The 16,427-nt window shown below is 37.5% G+C and overlaps 1 protein-coding gene and 1 long non-coding RNA gene across 3 annotated transcripts in view; one reads left to right on the top strand and one right to left on the bottom strand.

Moving 5' to 3' along the window:
• Positions 1-16,427, top strand: part of LOC124159586 (serine/threonine-protein kinase Aurora-2-like) — a 62,743-nt gene that overhangs the window by 45,784 nt on the left and 532 nt on the right. The window lies entirely within an intron of this gene.
• On the bottom strand, positions 549-8,874 carry LOC124159587. Its single transcript, XR_006864979.1, has 4 exons — positions 8,674-8,874; positions 8,407-8,588; positions 2,042-2,166; positions 549-1,945 (listed from the first exon to the last, which is right to left on the bottom strand). It is a non-coding gene; the product is annotated as an uncharacterized LOC124159587 (long non-coding RNA).

Here is a 16,427-nt window from a genome sequence, read left to right as displayed (position 1 = left end):
GACAGTAAATTTAGCGCGCATTCCGGAGCGAATCACCCCGCGCGATCTTTTCAATGTTCACCTCTGGGGTACCGACGTGACGGCGCGATGCTTACAAGAAATTCAAACAGGAGCATTTTAAAAATACGTCACTAAGGGAGAAACTCCCCTACCTGCCGCTTGATTTTGACGCAGGATTTCAGATGACTGACTCACGCTGTAAACCAAGGCCCCTCAGTTCCCCTAGGACTTGCGACCGGGTAGGGGAGGGGGGGAAGATAAGAAGTTTGTGTAAGAGGCGCACCCCCATTTTCGGCTGCAATGTTTGGGAAAAAAGGTGCGCCTCTTACACGCGCTTATACGGTATTACTACAGTACTGGTATACATATTTATTATTAATACATAACAAAAAATACGAAATATTTACAGAAAAGCACTCTACAATGTTACATAAATGCAGGAATACACATTTCAGTTTCACTGAGTGTTGGCTAAGAACATAAAAAGGAGAGCCAGGGCTCCCAAGAGACATTAAATTGGCTACTATATACATACTTTGCTTCCCTCCATGAGGTATTTCTCTGCTGTCTTATCACTCTAACTTGCTTGTGATAATGTTCCCTCATATTTCCAACGTAGTAGTGGGATTTTTTCCTTCAAATCAGTGTTAAAAAAATACACTTCAGGCATTCACAGTAAATTTTGAAGAAATGGGCAGAGGCTAGTCTTGAAAAGAAACATTTCTTTGTTAGCATTCAACACTGCTTATGCCATGTGCCCCACTCCAGCAGAATAGAAGAAAAAATGAAGGCTACAGTAAGGAGGCAAGTTACAGTCCCTGTGAAGCAACTTAGGTTGTTCCCGAAGTCATTGTAAGAGCAAAAGATATAATACGAAAGGGAATATGTTACCAATGTTAGCTATGTAAGCTGATCTTGATTGTGATTTACTTCAGGAGCCAATAGCATTGAACATGGAGACCACCAGATTTGCCTTAACCTTATTTCTACGTAATATGGAGAAGTTGGTAGATATTTTCAGGTTAATTTTATATATAAAGATATTTATATACATAGAGTGGAACACAATGTCTTTCAGTAATTGGATGGCAATTAGTTAAACAGTACTTTAAAATAACTTTCACCGATGCAAATAATAATAAAATCCTTGCTACCCTTGTAACAACAATCCCTTGGGAGGGACAGCATAATTTTCTTGCCAATCAAGGTGCGCAAAGAAATTGATCAGCCCTATCGACAAAATCCCACTAACAATTCAGGAGGGAGTTTCTAAAGAGTCATTCTCACTCAAAGGCGTTGATGCATTAACCAGTATACAAGATAATCACCCAAAAGAAAACATGGAAAAATTGCCCAATATTATGTCACGCAAACCTTTATACCCTTGCAGCAAACCTGAAGATACTAGTTAAAATACTCAGGAGACACCTGTTACCACAAGCCAGAGGACGTGGGGAGAATCTTAAAGAAGCTAAAAAAATCTCTAATAGACTTTACAGTATGACCATTTCTACTAAGTACATTTAAACCTTGCTATACATAAGGCATAAGATAATTTATCAGTCTTACTCTTTTTAATTTTCTCTTTTTATTTATCAGTTATACTCTTTAAGTTTTCTCAACTCCTCAAAATATTTACTAATAGCCTCATTAGACTTGTGAAACTCTATTCTCCTTTGGATGGTAACATGGGGCTTACCATTGATACTTTCTCCCATGTGTACTTAACCTTATTCCCTCAGTTCCACGTATACTGAGTATTTCCACCAGCTTCTCCATATTAATGCCAGCTGTAGCCATTTGGGAAATCATTAAGCTTGAAATAACACTCCACAGGGTTTGTAACATTGCCACCTTCTGTGTCTTCTACACATTGCACAGATAGTGCTGCATACATCATACGCAAGTAATTTTTTGGAGTGGTAATCAATGACAGACCCATGCCCTGTAAATGTAAAAAGAAAGACATTTTAACTGTTAACATAATAAAGAGGAACAATTTATACATAATTTATTTCCCAGAAAATATGATGGAATTTACCAGATTTACTGTCATATGATTACCCATTGCCTTTCTTCTGCCATCCATAATCATAAGAGGCAATGATATCTACCTCAGCTCCATCATTGCATTGCATAGGAGACTCTTCACTGGGAGTCATGCCACTGAAATAAATTATGTATACTGAATGAGGGGCCACATATTAATTAGCCAATGCACTGCACTTAGATTTCTGTGACTGGGTGGAATTAAAACTAAGGAATAGAAATAGTATGATAACATTGGAGATAATCTACCGCTTAACTTATGATGTTCTTGATTCAACATTTGGGAGGACATTGTATATGTGTCAGACACTTATACCCTATCATTGGTTAATGTGACACAAATACATTTTGCCACTTTGGAACAAATTAGCCTAACAAGAACATTAATCAGTATGTATAATGAAGTATTACTAAAATTATAAATTTCAATATTTCCACTGAGTTTTATTATGACAAAACGCGTTTCATTGCTACAAACAACATTAACAAGTGTTGTTGTCATAATAAAACTCAGTGGAAATATTGCAATGTCTATTTAATTGTGCTAATATTAAAGACTTCCACCATATTGTGCCCAACATCATACCAGATATAGTGAAGTAGGTTGTAATTATGATAAATGTAGGAAAGCAACCACAATCAGGACAGAACCATCAAGAACAACAGGGAGATGATGTCGATGGATAGGAACATTTTCCTGCAATTTATTTCCACTAGTAAAATATGATTACAGTAAAACTCCGTATTTGCGTTATCGGAATTTACGTTTTCCCGCAAATTGCAAGTTTTTTTCTGGGTCCCGTCATATTTTCTATCTCTCCAATGTAAATAGAACCCTGTATTTACGCCGTGTTTTTTTCGTTTTCCCGCCATGTGCATCACGACGTGCCGACTAAAAAAAATTTTTTGCGTAGTAAAACAATTAATCGCGCATATCAGCCCTTAAAACTGTCTTTTGGCTTCCTTTCGTGCATTTTTATTTAAAAATCTAAGAGAGAAATACGTAATGAGAACTATTTTCGGGAAGAATTTAAATGTGGCGGGACAGAACGTCACTAACGTCGGAAAGTTGAACTACGTCGTCTCGTTTTCTGTCAGCGGCGAAAAGATTCACGATATGAAAGTAGGTGTATTGAGCAATCGAGCTATGTATTAATTATAATGCAAGAACTCCTGAAGGAATGTTGACAATAATCGTGTAGTCGATAATTTGATACGAGAGTTTGCAAGGGAACCAGACTTGATAAATGCCGGAACTATATAACTTGACCGACAACTGGGATCATTTGCGCTGACTTCATTCAACAGTTGCGTTGCAATTATGGGTTAATTAAATACTTAAAAAACTTATTTAAACTTGAATTATCCCATTCAAATAGCAGTGTATCGCAAACTATTGTAAATTTCAAAAATTATGAAGTCCCATGACAGTTTGTACTACGCACTTGATCGCCGAGGAGTAGGTCAGATACTCGTGTGTTGCCGATCGGCAACTCGAGTTACCCTCAACTCATACGGGAAATAGAATTGATCCGGCTTGAAAATGGAAATTCGAGGTGAAAAACATACATTTTTAATTGACGAGAAAATGAAAATTATAGAGAAAGTTGATTCCCACACCGCAACCCGCATTGATTCAAACGCTGGCGACTCGAATGTTGGGACTGGCAATCCGTTCGGATTCCCAGTCTCAACATTCAATACCGTGGTGAAAAATCGCGATGCCATTGTAAAATATGCAAACCAGTGCGGACATTTATCAAAAAAGAGAATATATGTGAAGAATTCCAGGTAAGAATAAATAGAACGAATTCTAAAAGAGTAGTTTTTAGGTGCAAGATCATCAAATGTCCCAGCAAATGGTGTCATCTAAAGGCCTGTTTACATAGTACATTAACCCGTACAAGTTAATGTCTTAATTATGAACACGAAAATGCACCGTGTATTCACCCAACTTGTGCGTATATGCACGAACAGAAAATAGAACCTGTTCAAATTTGGTTCATGCATTCATAGTCGGATTTAGGGGAAGGGGACGTGCCCCCCCAGATGCTTAAAAAAAGAGACAAAATTTGAATATGGTTATCATAGGAGGATCTAAGGGGGAGGGGAGGGCACGTGCCCCCCCAGACACTTAAAAATATGCTAGATTTTTAATACGGTCCGGTTATCATTGCGTTCGTTTTGTATAACGTGGTATCATTGTGCCCCCCCCCACTCCAGATCAAAATCCTGGATACGGCATTGCTTGTGCCCCCCAGAAAGAAATCCTGGATCCGCCCCTGATGGTCATCATTATGTTCGCTTTGTTTTGTGAATTACTCAAGGAGGCTCAATCATTTAATTCAATTAGAATAACTTTGATATAAAAATAAAGATAATTTTGTAAAGTCATTGTTATATCTTGTTTTTAATCTCAATTAAGACAAGATCTTTCACCTGTCAGGCCCTCTAGTGCCCCTCCCAGAAAAAAATCCTGGATCTGCCCCTGTCTACATTCATACATATCCCGTTCCGGTCCTCAAAAATCATTCATGCAAGCAGAAATTAACTCGTATGTGTTAATGTATCGTGTAAACAGGCCAAAAGGCCCTTGAGAAAAAGTATTTCCCCACAAGATTGGGAATCGAAGATTCCACGGCATCTATAATGGTTGGTTGGACAGATTCAAAAATAGGTACAGTCTTGTATATAAGATGGTGAGTGGTGAAAGCAAAGATGTTAACATAGAGACAGCAACTCAGTGGAAAGAATCAGAATATATTAGAGTTCTGGAAGGTTACAGCCCAAAAGATGTTTTCAGTGCAGGCAAAACAGGATTATTTTTTTATTTTTGCTGCCAGCAAAAACACTGTGCTTCAGAGGGAAACAGTGTTATGGAATAATGCTTAGTGAACAATTAAAAAAATAACATTTCCAAAGCCAGTATATGAATAAAAGTGAAAATTCTCTATTTCCCACGATTTGCATTTTCCCGCAATTTACACTTTTTTCTTGGGTCCCTAGAAAAGTGTAAATATGGGGTTTTACTGTATATGCAATTGTTTTAGAAAGATTAGTTCAATGTGATCATTAGCATTCACTCAATGTAACATTAGGAATTTGAAATGAATAAGGGTTTGCAAATAGCATGTCCAGCCTTGACTTTTAAAAAATTAACGACAGAGAAAACATTTCTTCACATTGCATAAAAAAACAGGTTGTGAGAGAAGAATGAACATCATAAGTGGAAAGGGTATGGCCACGGAAACAAAGCTGATTGAATTATAACTAATACTCCTCTTCTGGCAAGCACATGCAAATAGCTGTTAGAGGAGACAGGTAATCCCATTAAGAAATCAAGAAAAAGTTTTTGATCCACAAAAAATATTGAAAGTCTTAGATAAATAAGTAGCATGTAAAATTATCACATAGAATAATAGTTGCAACACTGAGCACACCAGTAAAAGGGCTGTGCTGAGTACTTTACCTCTTTAAGAAACAATGACTAAGGAATAATAATCAAGGAGAAATTAGATTGTCTTCAATTGCTGAATAAATACTTAAGATATGGATACTATAGTTGAAAATATATGTCAGATGGACTTCTAATCCTATGACCTGATAACAGATCACCATAATTAATCAACTTATAATCCACATTAACACAATCTAGCAATTATTGATATTCTATGTTAAAAACAGCAAATCTGTGGTAATTCTCTGGTTCTAAATATCAAACACTTTATATAGCTCACATCACCAAATTCCAGTCAACAGTCACTTAATCAATTATGGTTTCATCCAAAGGAACCAATAACAAATTACATTGAAGGAAAACAAAAAATTAAATGAAACTAATTTAAAATTACACTTGAACAAAGTAATCATCAAAAAAATTAAAGCCTCTGCATTTCCTAAATTTTAGTTTATATATTGGACCTACTACTGGTAATGTTCTTGGAATGCCATGTACATGGAAATAAAAAGCACACTGACTGAATATTTCCAAGAGATATGAAAGAACGTAATGCAACCACAAGGCACATTTAAAAAAAATTAATTAACATTCACATTGGATTTCGGGGGACCAATAACGCTACTACTTATTCGAGACTCAAATGACCGATGGCGGCGCTGCTGTCAGTGACGTCAATTTCCAATATGGCCGCCAGAGTGATGGTAAAATCAAAACAATCATAAAGCTTTGGCGTACGGAGAGAACATAAACCATAATATCAAGAGCTATTAAGATAGAAATATTCTTTTAAAACCTTCGTACGGTGTATTTCTCGGCTTCTTTCGTCCGTAAGAAGATCTAGAACTGAAGAAAACTGCTCGACGATGTAACTAAAGGTGTTTATAATGTACCTAGTCATTACGAGTCAGGTTTGATTCTCGACTCTATCCGACTCGTATCGCGTAACTTCCTTGCCATTTCTATGGAATACACTACAAAAGAACTTAATAGTATTTCATACACAATCTGCCGCTTCAATACATGGAACCATAATCCATTTCAGGCAGTTTTCGTGTTGTATTGCTGTGTTCACCTATATTATTATCATATTTCCGGATAAGAAATGAACTAAATAGTTATGTGATGTGATATACCATTGGGAAATGAAATTGTTTGGTATGACTTAGAAATTTAAGGACGACATAAGGATCTTTACTGTTGATTCCCTGTTCTTGGTAAAATCATGGAGACGATAGTTCTTTATTCTTTATCCCCATGTTGGAGTATTTACATACGAGTTACTGAATGGCAAGGTTTCAGATAAATAATGTCTACTACTACTAATTTAGCTATATTTTATAATTTTTTTAATAATTCCTCAGATGAAAATATACAAGTTGGTGTAATTAATAGGTTGTAATTAATAATTTGCAAAAGGCTCGTATGTATGTTAGGTTCTATAAATCGTGTGCTTTGAGTAACAAAAACACATTCATTTGCTCAAAGTATTGCATTCAGAACTGGTATACCCTATTCTCGAATTTAACAGAGTTATATGGCATCCTTATTATAAAGTGTAAATGATTAAAACTGAAAGGGTACAAAGCAAATTTTAAACTACTATGGTGGATTCAATACTAAACATACCCCATACAGAGAAACAATGCATATTTTGGATATCCAACCGCTGATGGTTAAAAGGAAACTGAATGACCTGATATTTTTACATGAATTATGTCATAGTATGATATGTTGTACTTGTCTTAATAATATTAGTTTTAATCGTTCGGCTACCTCAGAAAGGAATTGCAATATTATCTTTGTAATATTCTGTAGAAACAATATTATTTATAGCAATCTTATCAACACCAGTTTATGGTTATTCGACAGAGCATCACATGAAATTGGCTGGGTTTTGAATTTAAATTGGGTGTCACAGTTAAATAATAATCGATTGAATGAGTTATTGTAACTGTCTACGGGGAAAGGAATTTGGGGACTAAGTTTCTTTGCCCACTATTACATTTCAAAGTCGAAATGAAACTTGGCATTGCCTTGAATAGGTGAAAGTCGTCCATTTCTTGTCTGAAAGCAGTATGTTCTGTGACTATGTATGACTTCGAATTGACACCTGGAATCAATCAAAATAAGCTAACAATGTTTACCATAATGCATATATTACTAATTTACATCGTGAGACGCTGTTAAAAATCGAACGTTCAATGGTACAGTAGGTTCATCCTCCTTGCTATTGAAACTTAACGTAAATCTTGAGTTACTATACTCAGCAACTTTAGGTAAATTGTTCAATAGCACATCGCACACAGAAGAAAAAAACACATTTATCAGACTAACATGGGCAAATACCATCCCGCTCATAATAATGGCGATGTAAATATTGAGTATGTTATGTTGAAAATCTTGAAAACAGCGATCACGGATATCGGATACTTTGATGCATTGGATATACGCTATTTTTCTACTTTTTTCTGTGTAACCTGACACATGAACGATTTTCAATTGAAATAACACTATATTAATAGCTATAACATGTAAAACCAACGTATCTCCATTAAAATCGTCCTAAGCAAGAGCTTTCTGCTCCTACCTACGTGCGGGAACAACAGCCGTCGCCTCGCTTTGAAACAATTCCACTTGTGCTGCAGTTATTACAGGGTCGTAGAATTACAGAATATTTAACCTCAAGTAACGGTAATAATTGCTTTGAAAGCAAAAAGTAGGTATCACCCCGTAACTAGTCAATAAAACAGTGTAAAGGTCTCACATACACTATTCCTCATAGCACTACCGCGTCTTGACCATCGTTCCTCTGTTTCGAGAGTTCTCCGCCAGGTGGTGTCTCCCTTGGCTGGAATCGCGAATAGTCTCATTTTTTTAACTGATTCGGTGATACTTACGGTGTTAAGGCCAAAGTGAGAAGCTTCTCCAACTCCACAGCTTCCGTACTCGATTGCATCTTCAACCTTTGACCCCACAGATCGCTCCTACCTTTTCCAAGTGGAATTGGCGACAGACGGAATAATTAGGGTTGCCAAAACCCGATTCATTTGCTCATTCCCAACACATGACAGGACGCACACTATAAATGAAACAAAAATTTATTTTCAGCTAATAACATACTTCCATTCTTAAATTCGCAATGAGGTATTTACTAGAGCACTTACCTATATTCACTGAACGTTCGAGAAGAACTCTTCTGTCCCTTCGTAAATTCCTTCTTCCGCACAAACCGCTTTACTAGTGGATGGCTTCATCGTTAAAGCAGAGAAGGCTGAAAAACTGGCATATTTCACTAAAAAGTTAGAGAAATACTCGACTTTCTAAAGCATATTTCAACACCGAAATCTCTGCACTCCTGTAACGCTTCAAGCCATTCACTTGTTTCTCTGAATTTCAGGGCTAGAGTCGCACCAACCTATGAAATTTGACGTTGTTGCCAAGTCGAACGTCTCTTTGACATATGTCATTTCTTGCGATACAATGCTTTAAAATTGCTTTCTAATATAAGTAACCCTTATAGTTTTATGTTTGAACATTTCAGATGCCAGGATATCGTACTCCAAGTCGGGATTAAGTCCATACTATATTAAGGAAACTTAGTATTATATTACTAAAAGTACCGTTGGTACCTTTGGTAATAAGTCAAGATTTAAAATACGTATATTTTGTTCATTACCGAGAAAAATAAGCAACTGAAGCAAATATTTTCCCAACATTAAATTATAAAATTGTATCAAAAACCTTAACAACTCTTGATATTTGTAAATTTTGAGAAGATACAGTCGCTGTTGTGATTACGGATCTATCTCGCTCAAACTACCTTAACTGTCTGCTCCAAATGGTTGTATAGTCTTGGTTTTTACCACATCTTTGATGTTTGTGTAAAATGCTATATATGAAGTAAGTGGATTAATCTTATTTCCTATCATGCTAAATGCTGCTATAAAAATGATTTTAAATGCAGTAGAACTCTGTTATAATGAGTGGTGCCTGTAGATAGTGATTTTTTAGCGCTGGTTGGTCCTTGTAGAAGGGATATTATCCACCTATAATGAGTGCTTGTGTTTGTCCTAATGCTACAACAAGTCCATTTCTTTCTGCGGATGTTGGTATAACTCTCACGATAGGCTGCACATATTGAACTTCTGCTGCAGGATGGTTTCAAGCTCATTTCAGATGCATTTCATCAGGGTAATGCATCATTGATGTATGAATAAGAATATTAATTATCTCCTCTACTAATTACTGATATGCATCATTGTCCACTTGTCGTTAGGGCGGATCGGAAATATCTATTTTTTTCAAATCCATCTGGCCCAATGAAAAAAAGTTGTGCGACCGATCAAAAATAAGGCCTGAAAAATTTGAGACCTCTAGGTGAACCCCTGACCCTCGCTCAAATGCAATTTAGGGGGGGAAGGTCTAAATTCCAAAAATATAGTATTTTATGGTCTTTCCCTATAGATTTTGATGACTTACTGTTCTACAGGGCAAAGAATTTGTGCATTTTGACGTATCTGCCACCGTTTAGCCACAAAATGCCTAATTTGAGTCCACGAAGAACATGTACCATGCCCATGCCGCGTCGTGGATACAAGAGCCGCAGGCCGATCCCGTCCCCTCCACGCTCGCTTCTCCCCCACCCACGCCTCCTATACAGCAAAATTCTTCCCGCACATGCTGCTTAGGATGTCGTTTATCTTTGATAATCCAAATCGGAAGATGGTAATCGGAAGGTAATAAAAGATGTGCAGTGAGACGACTTGTCTCTTATTTGGCGCCGTTATTATTATTGATTATTGTTATTGATTATCCAGCATATTTTATAGCTGTTGCTTAAAGAATTAAGTGAGGTTTCTATAGTGATCAACAATGTTTGAAGAGGCTTTCAAGCCTTCTTCCGTAAATCCTCTTTCCAATAATGTATGATGAACTCTTGCCACCACCTTGATGCTGCACGTAATAGCTCAAGCTCAGCCTCTGCACTCTTCCGACAACCTAGACATTTTGTGGACTGCTGCATTATAGCTCTGCTCCATACGTTCTGGTGTGCAGATTTATATCCTTCCAGCATGGAATAATTTTGCTTAAGTATTTCAGAGATTGCAGTAAAGATTGTCAGTGCCCTACATGGGAAATCATTCAGTGATGCGTTGTGATGCTGACTGTATGGATATCTCATATTTGATTCTTTGTATAAGGAGTGATGCTTGGAATGAAAGACCCACGCCTCATTCGCATATTTTATTTTTTCCATTACCACCTACACAAGTGAAATAGGTTTATAGCTAATTACGACAGCCATGTAGTGTGAATCTTCCCCAAGATATGGAATCTTTCCCTAGAATGAGGTTATTTTGCACGTCCTCGCATATGTTCCTCATCCATGCTTCTCTGGCCTTCCTTGCTTTGCGGCAAATCTCGTTCTTTATTTTCTTGTAGCCAGCCTGTCCTTCCTCAGTGCAGCACACTCCCGATCATCCAAATGGGCTAATTAATGAATGGGAGAGACGGCACGAATAATCGGAAAACACGTACAACCCAAACTTTCACTTTAATGTCTTGTAATGTTCATAATCTACCTAAAGCAAACAGTATATTATTATTAATGCAGTTATTCTGTTAATTAAGAGTGCTTCCTGGACTCATTGAGAGCTTTCTTCACTGGTCCGCAATCTTTTTAGCGGCGATAACAAGGTCGTACTCGTATTATCACGGCTCCATGTAAGAACTGGTTTCGTAAACCACATATCGGCGGCTGCGTGATCACGGATACAGAAAAGTGATTTGCAAGAGTGCTTCAAAACCACTGCTCAACATTGGAAACAACACTTGCAGGAACCACGCCACGTTGCCGCGTTTCGCACAAGTTGCCCAGGTTACAACTGCTGCGGGACGTGTATCCGTGATTACGGAGCGTGATCGCACACTGTGAAACAGGAACACGGAGCTCCCATGAATGCATCTAGCACCGTTCTACTTAATGAAAGGGATTCTAATGGAAATAATAAGCCCGGTGTATCCTTGCATTCAAATGCAGTAATTCCGGTGATTTTGCGTCCGATTTTATTTTTTATAAAGAACGCAGAAAATATTGAGCGAGTGTGAAAATCATGCATGTATAATCCGCAACACGGATATACCGCAGCCGGATAATTGGGAGTCTGCTGTATTTGTATTCTTATACTTTCTCCATTTTTCAATGAGATCTAGGGCTTCATCCGTGATCCATGGCTTTTTATTAACACATTTTCTTCTCCCTAGAACTTCTCTAGCTCTCCACCACTTCTTGAAAGGCCTGTTGATTTTTTAGTTTCTCTAATTGCCAGGCGTTCTTCGCTGATTTCTTGAATTTCAGATGGCATTTAATCATCACTAGATTATAATCACTGGCAATATATGCTCTTAAATAGCGTGTTGGCAACCACTAATTTGTGTTCTGTGTAAAATTCCAGGAGCCTTTCTCCTCTTTCATTTCGATTTCCTAATCTATATTTTCCTGTTATTCTTCCATCATGGCCTTTGCCAATGACAGTGTTCCAGTCATTTACATCAATAAGGTTTTCTTCACCCCCTAACTGTTTAATTACTTCCCTGATATCATTGTAGACGTCTTCAACTTCTTCGTCCTCGTAGTCTGTTGTAGGCATGTAAACCTGTACCACTACCATATCTACCCACTTACTCTCTTAACTTTACCATAACTATCCTTTCATTGTACTGTAGTAAGCTTTTCACATGCATTCCAGCACTCTTCCTGAGTATTATCCCAACCCCAGCGTTACCGTTTAGAGATCCTGTGAGTATAATCCTACAGCTTCCGCTCCAAAAGTCACCCCCTTCAGGCCACTTGATTTTGCTGATTCCTAGCACGTCGATATTCAATCTTTGCATTTCCACCTCAAAGTTTTCTAGCTTACCGCAAGTCCTAAGTGATCTCACGATCCATGTACCTATCGTCATAACTTTATCACAATTGACTCATCTACCCTCTCAGGCAGTCCCCGGAGATCCCAATGGGGGACTAGTTTCACTTCGGAATTTTTACCTGAGAGAATTCCATTGTCAGATTATTTAAAGTTGGAGTAGCTGCGACTCCTCGTGATAATAATGTGGTTCCCTTTGGCCTTCCACATCGCAATATTGCAGCCATTAAAGTAAATGTTACCACGCCTTCAGTGAAATGAGTGTTGCTGTGCTGACCACCATGGTCTCCACCTTCACTCACATGAAGAATAGCTTCTGCCCTCTCCCCCGGGTGATCTTCTTCTTCTTCTTCCTTCCAGGATTAGGCTACTAAGCCTGTTCCGGCTCCACATCACCATCTTTTCCTTGGTCTTCCTATACTTCTCTTGCCAAATGGTTGATATTCCATTGCTTGCTTTGGAATTCTTTCATTTGGCATTCGAAGTAAATGTTCTTTCCATCTATGTTTGTATTCTTTTAATTTGTCAGTGACTGCTTGGACACCCAGTTCATCTCTTATTTGAGTGTTTCTTATTTTATCCAATATTGTGCAACCTTTAACTGATCTTAAAAATTTCATTTCAGACGATTCTATCTGCCTTAATTCCTTCTTTTTTGTTACCCAACATTCTGATCCGTAGAGTACAGTAGGGACTGCCGTCACTTTGTAAAATTTTATTTGTGTTTCTTTTCTTGTTTTGTTCTTTAGAGTTCTTCTGATAGTGCCACATATTCTTTGGAAAGTGTTAACCTTATTTATAATATCTTTTTCCTCGTCATATGTTATGTCGCATCCTAAGTACTGGAAGTGCGACACTTGCTCCAGGACTTGATCCTCAATAACAATTTTTGTTCTTATCGGATTGCTTCCTAAAAATGCCATAGTCTTTGTTTTGTTTTTTGAAATTCTCAGGTTGTATAGCTTGCTCAACTCGTGTAGTCTGTGTACTGCCATCTGGAGTTTGTCCTCTTTATCTTGTATTATAACCTGATCGTCAGCAAACAGCATCATATTTAAGTATTGAGATGGTCCTATTTCTATGCCTGGTGATACATTATTCTCTTTCCACATTCTTAGAACGTCATCTATGTATAGATTAAACAAGGTTGGGGATAGGCTGCAACCCTGTCTAACTCCTCGGTTAATGATAATTTCTTGGGTGATCTGTTTCCCTGTGTCAATTACAATTCTGGTGTCTCTGTATAGACTCTGGGAAGCTTTTATCAGATGTCTAGGAAACCCTCTTTTCTGCATAACTGACCATAACATTTCTCTATTTACACGATCGAATGCTTTTTCAAAATCTATGAATGCCAGATGCGTTTCCAGATTGAACTCTCTTCGTTTTTGAATTATTTGTTTTAAAGTAAAAACATCGTCGATGCAAGATCTTCCCTTCCTAAATCCAGCCTGTTCTTCTAATAAAATGGCATCAGAGATAGCTTGTAGTCTAGTATTTATTATTCTACTGTAAATTTTGTATGCAGTATTTAGTAGGCTTATACCTCTGTAATTCTCTGGATTATTTCTTTTTCCTTTTTTAAACAATGAAACAACCTTCGCCACATTCCAATCCTTTGGGATTTCAAGCTTTTTCCAACACATGTTGTATAGATGGAGGATTCTTATTTGTAGGGATGTACCTCCATATTTTATCAGCTCTGATTCAATTCCATCTATGCCAGCAGCTTTCCTATTTTTTGTCTTATTCAGAGCACATTCTAGTTCTTTCAAATCAATAGGGTCTACTCCTATTGTTTCCTCTGGAGTGTTGATCGTATCATCTAATGTTGGATCATACCATAATCTCCTATAGTGTTCTATCCATTCTTCCTTCGGTATAACATTTAGTTGGGCAGTATCTTTCTCTGATTTGTTGAGTTGTTTCATCAGTTTATATGCTATTTCTTGCCTACCATGAATATCATCCTCTACTCCACTTATAAATCTATCCCATGATATCATATGTGCATTCCTTATTATTGCTTTCGTGCGGTTTCTGACCCTGTGATATTTTTCTTTCGTTTCCTCTGTTTTTCTCTGTAGGTATTCTCTGTATGCTTTGTTTTTATTTTCGATGGCCTGTGCTATTTCTTCGCTCCAGATTTTTAAACCTCTTTTCCGTTTCTTTTATTTCTGGTGCCCAAAACTTCATTAGCTATTTGTAAAATAGCTTTCTTAAGATTTTCCCATTCCTTATTGATGTCATGTTCTGGTTTTATCTGTTCGAGCAGTTGTGTAATCCTGTGTTGGTACAGTTTTCGAATACTACTAATAAAAGGTATGTTTTGAAGATTTTCTTTACTTGACATTGTTTCTTTTCCGTATTATGCTTTTTCCACCTTGCCCATAGTTGTATTTTTGCCTTAACAAGGAAATGATCGGTGCATATATTTGCTCCTCTATATACATGTGTATCAGTTATCCTCGAGGCTAATTTTCGGTTAACAATTATGTAATCAATTAGGGATCGGTGACCCCTGGCTGACCAGGTGAATTTATTTATATCTTTTTTCTTGAAAAATGTGTTCGTTACTTTTAATTCGTTGAAAGTTATAAATTCTCTTAATTTACTTCCATTTGTGGTTCAGATGGTCTTCTCCATGTACTCCAATCAATTGTGGAATTGGCTCTTTCCCAATTCTAGCGTTAAGATCACCAGCTATTATTACGTAGTCCCTGTTATTTAACTTCCCTATTTCTTTTTGCAGTTGCTCATAGAAAATCTCCGTTTCTTCCTTTTTCCCATCTTCAGGTGCATATGTTCCAAGTATTGTTAAATAACCCCTATCAAATTTGAGTCGCACCGTTATTATTCTTTCGTTTATGAAAGTGTATTCCCTGATATTATTTTTCCATTTTTTGTCTATTAAAACACTCACTCCACAACGTGCTCTTTTATTCTGATCAACTCCACTGTATATCATTACGTAATCTTCCAAGTCTTTTGTCCCTTTGAGTTTCTTCTTTGTTTCAGTGATGACCGCCATATTCACTTTGTATTCTTTAAGGGTGTTGTTAAGTTCTAACTCGTGATTGCCTAAGCCTTGTACATTCCATGTGGCTATGTTTAATATATCCGTTATACCCGTATTCATGTCCTTACTTTTGCCTAGTCGTCGTCTGTTGAATCCTAACCTATTCCGAGGCTCTCTGTGAAGCTTATGAGTTAAAGAGGGTTTTACATGGGCAGGTTACCGGCCTGTCGCACAACCCCCAACCTGGAGGACCAGTGGGCTACACTTAGTCAGTCCCCTACCCTTCGACCTGTCTGGCTTGGGTGGCCCTACCAGGAGCATACGCTCCCGCCAGCATAGCTCTCCGGGTCATTGGGGCACTCAAACCTCTCCACCACGATAAGGTGGTAGCCCTGGGAGAGGCCCCGGGTGATGTGAGGCATAATTGTTAGTGGCCTCCCATCGCCAAGTCACGGCATCGTCACAGGTTTAATCTATCATTTAAATGGCCTATCTTACCCAGGAATAGATCCATACCACCTCGGAATGCCACCGCTTTTTGTCCACGGCTGCTTATTCTACTGGTAAACTCGCTTATATCACAGCTAACCTCTATCTAGGTCGCGAGTTCTCTGAATCATCTTGAAATAATTTGGTTTTTCACCAATTTTTGCTATGTGTTACGTTTGGACCTCATTCTCTGCCAAATTTAAAAGTTTTCCATTACTAAGCATGCGCAGAAGGTGTCTTCTCTCCAAACAGAGAAATTTTATTTCATCTTATTATAGCTGTTGTGGGCCATATTTTTACAAAAAATTCGTTTTCACGAATTGTGATGAATTTTTCCCAATTTTCACATAGAAGTAATGATTTTGGCACACTTTCACTTATGTATGTACTTCATTAGTTCTTCCTTATAATACCTAATACATTGAAATAAATGTTTCAAATCTTATTCTTCAGACTTCAGTTTCACTCTTGAGACAAAGGTCAC

Source organism: Ischnura elegans, chromosome 5 (genome assembly GCF_921293095.1).
Source record: "Ischnura elegans chromosome 5, ioIscEleg1.1, whole genome shotgun sequence".
NCBI lineage: Eukaryota > Metazoa > Arthropoda > Insecta > Odonata > Coenagrionidae > Ischnura > Ischnura elegans.
Note: the sequence above shows the minus strand (reverse complement) of the source record. Positions and strands in the feature narration are given on the sequence as shown.